Below are 4,009 nucleotides of genomic sequence, written 5' to 3'. Positions count from 1 at the left end.
ATTTTCAAAAACTTAAATTACAAACTTTTTAATAAAAATCTGTTATAGAAAACATGCATAGAATTCACAAAAATCTATAAAAAAGAAAATGCTTTACTTTTGTCCTTTGACAATCTTTGCTACGTAAAGTCTTCTCCCTAAACTAATAACGCTTCCTACTTGTGCACCTTAAACAAAAACATTATCATCCACCTAACACACTGAAACACAAAACATTTTCTACTTTCTTTTTTAACATACTTCTTGCATAACCTGCAATTCATTGAAAAATATCAAGCAAATTCATACAATCAATGTATCTTATCAATAATAATTAAATTTATACTCCCTGAAATCACTTGGCACTGTATGTTCTTCTGTGCCACTAACACAGTAAAAATGAAAATAAAGATATCAAAGCTACCGTTTCTATGTCGGTTTGCAGTCGAATACATCTGGTCAAAGAGTAAACAACTTTAGAAACACAAGCAAGCACGCGCACGTAATACAAAAATTCTTTCCGCCTCTTATACTCCCTGCTCTTTCGGTCTTCAAATCGTCCCTACATAGCCCGAGGTCGTATCCGCAACCACGTCTGCCAAATAGCCGCGCAACAAATGTCCGTCTCCCCGCCCGGATGCTTTCTGCTAGAAACAAACATCGCCTCTTCTTCTCTTGCCAACACCTACATTCAAACTGGTATAAAAATATCCCACCCGCTTATAAAAGTTACCTATGCATAGTGACAATTTGCCAATAGCCATTCTTCTAAAAACATAAACGTTAAAGAAAATTTGTATCACACAATTTCAATTTGAAAAATGTAGAAATTAAACTCAAGATGACAATCTCGCGTGAGCTCTTCTAAAGAATATAAACTTTGGCAAAATGTCAAAACAAAATGCACATACTTATACATATATTTTATAATTCGTCCAAGCGACAAATGCTTCGTATCCACACTCGCCTTACTCGCTTATCTACTTCCATGCCATTAAGTTGGTTCATGCATTTAGTAAAGACAAGCTACGAAATATAAAGTTGTCATCTCCACACATTCGCATCACGTGCACGCGCAAAAACAAACTTAACTAATTTAGCAATTTCTTTACAGTTTTTAACAAAACATTCAACACTAAGCTATTTTATAATAATTATTAGAATCTCAAACTTCCAGAATATAATACCAATATAAAGAAATAGGTTTTACTTTAATAAAAAGCCTTACTTTCTCTCTTCTTCTATAATCCACATTTTCGACGATTCTAACGGCTCGTGCACACAAAAAACAATAATCTGCAAATAAGAGTCTCGTGGGAAACCAAGCAACAATTACAATTAAGTATAAAAGAAAAAAAACAAACAATTTATCTGCATCACACTTCAATTTTATCTTTTAAAATACCATTAAAAACGTTACTTGCATTGAACTAACTATTCAAAGTCAAAAAAACTCGGCATCAACTAGCAAGACAAATTTGGTTAGTACTTACGCTTCGTTGCTTCCCACCCTGCAAATTCACTGTCTTCGCAACTAAATCAATAGCAAGACACCAACAGAGTATTTACTGCCGAAATTGCCACTTCAACAAACAACAATTAAACTCAAAGCGAAAAACAAAAGCTTAAACAACTATATAAAACCCGTCCGTCAATTTGCGCAATTTAAGAAATTCTCCTATACTTTACATGAAAAACACGTCTTCTGAAAAAACAAAGTGCTGTCGCCGTCTTCATTCCAACGGTACCAAAATATAATTTCTATACTGTCTCTCTGTCGAACAAACATCACGTTTGCAAATCTCTCGGTTCAATAGAAAACATAGCCTTCCATCTCTTTGGTGTCTTCCGAAACACTCTTCGACAACTGTGCCTTCCGTCGGCATATCTTCCCCTTTCGGCCACAGAATTGCCTGTGCGGCAAGAACAACTGATCGCGAAACACGAACACCGGCAACAATCTCCAGAAGGAAACCAACAAACTTTACTGTCGTTTATCTCTCTTCTTTCGTCAGTATGGCGCTCCGTGTTAAACACAATCAGTGCCAGCAGAGGATCAATAACATATCAATAACTTCTTACTTACTGAAATGCTTCCAGCAGCCTTTTAGTCGTGTCTTCTGCCGGAAAATATTTTCCGAAGGACCGCATCCTCGTGTCTTTAAACCTCTTCACTCGACGCTTTGGCTTCCCGTCTTCCCACCGGTAATCCAAACTACACGTTTTAAATCTAAAACCAGCACAATTGCAATTACGAAGAGGCGACAACTTCGTCCCGCACCGAATTCTTTTATCGCTAACTCAGAGTCAGCCGGCAGCATTCAACATTGTTCCTAACGTTCCAGCATTGAATTTCGCCCCGCACGCACCTTATCAAAACAGAGAGTTTAGTACCGCCGATAATTCCGTCAACGAGTTTCTCCTTTTGCCAACAACGACCTAAATCAATGTTGAACGCTTCTGGCTACCATACAACTGTAAACAAACTGGTACTCCCTCTGTCCAAGCCTGCCAAATGCCACGTACGCAAATAGTAGAAACGGCCAACCTTGCTTGCCAGAACTCAGTAAAATCCTCAGACTGTTTCGTCATCTGGATTAATACACAAAGCACATAATATTACTTTTGCAGCAGCCTTCTGCACCCAAACAACAATTATCTGTTAAAAACTGCACTCTCTCCATTCTCATTCGAAGCCCTTCTTGCTCTTCTCGCTTCTCTCCGGTTTCTTTTGTCCAAATCGTCTCGCCCAACCTACGCACAAAACAGACGTGAGAAGCCCCACCCTCTCCCGAAGTAACAGCCTGACGAAAAACATACCACTTAACCGCCGACACGCACGTTACCTGCCGTCGACGGTCGCCGATTGCCCCATCTTCATTAATCCGGCTACGAGCACGACCTCTTCGATACCTGTAACTTACTTTCAACACGCCAAGTGTTCCAAACAGTTTAAACAATCAAATAATTAAGATATTTTAAAGTAATATTACTTTCCACTCACCGTGTGTGCCTTTCTAGAACCTGTAAAGAGAGAAAACGACAAACCTCGTACTATCTAAATTCTACAACTCTTGCAGTATAACAATTACTCAATTAAATAAAAACAACAATAGCAGTAAGTGCACGAGATCCACAATCTTCTAACGAACATGCATAAAATATCATCAATATATTCAAATACAAATTATTAATACATTGAAATCTATTGCAAAACTTCACATCAAAACAATAACGTTTCAAACAATATAACTTATCTCTCTTTACTTCAGAAGCTTTCTTTAAACACCTGTAAAGATTTTTAAATTAATGCAGTACCAGTCAGTACTATCAAAATTCTCTATTGTCAAAACAAAATATTGTCAGTGCAGCTTTATGGTATATCTTGACACGGATAATCTGAAATTATAACCAATGTTTTATACGACAACTATACATTTTAGATAATAATAGGGGAAAAATAAATAAATAAATCAATCAATCAATCAATCATCATTAACCAGATTCTCCTTACTTTAAAATAATTCACGCAATTCAGACGAGTCTCTCATCTTCATCCTGCACAATTATTATAAATATAATACGACTTTCGTAACTACATATTTGTGCGTGTATATATATTACACAATAACAGAGCTTCTAAGAAACTGTATCTTTACGACGAACCTACAGAAAATAATCTTTACAACTTTTCCGCATTACACACAAATTTTAAAACGACCGACATAAAACATTACAACGTAAAACTCGCTGCTGTAATATAGACAACAAATTTGAGTTCAATCGTACAATTTACAAACTATTCACATATTTTAAAAACTGAATACATTAAATTCTTTTCCATTAAAAATTCATTAGAAACAACTGAAATACATTAAAAACAGTAATGAATAATTAAATTTATTTATTATAATCTCACATTTTATCCTTTTCGTCCTATGTTCCTACAGAAAATAAATTATATACACAAACACACACATATATATATATAAAAATCAGAAGCTATTGCAATCACATATATCAAGATTAC

At 35.7% G+C, this 4,009-nt stretch overlaps 1 long non-coding RNA gene across 1 annotated transcript; it reads right to left on the bottom strand.

Annotated features, from left to right (window-relative positions):
- Positions 1 to 223: 223 nt before the first annotated feature.
- On the bottom strand, positions 224 to 2,873 carry LOC136986825 (uncharacterized). The gene is made up of 2 exons (XR_010882536.1): positions 2,800 to 2,873; positions 224 to 2,733 (listed from the first exon to the last, which is right to left on the bottom strand). It is a non-coding gene; the product is annotated as an uncharacterized lncRNA (long non-coding RNA).
- Between the last annotated feature and the right edge of the window lie 1,136 nt (positions 2,874 to 4,009).

Source organism: Centruroides vittatus, unplaced genomic scaffold (assembly GCF_030686945.1).
Source record: "Centruroides vittatus isolate TY-2023 unplaced genomic scaffold, ASM3068694v2 scaffold_1209, whole genome shotgun sequence".
Taxonomy (NCBI): domain Eukaryota; kingdom Metazoa; phylum Arthropoda; class Arachnida; order Scorpiones; family Buthidae; genus Centruroides; species Centruroides vittatus.
The sequence above is the reverse complement of the archived record's forward strand: the minus strand, read 5'-3'. Positions and strand labels throughout refer to the sequence as shown.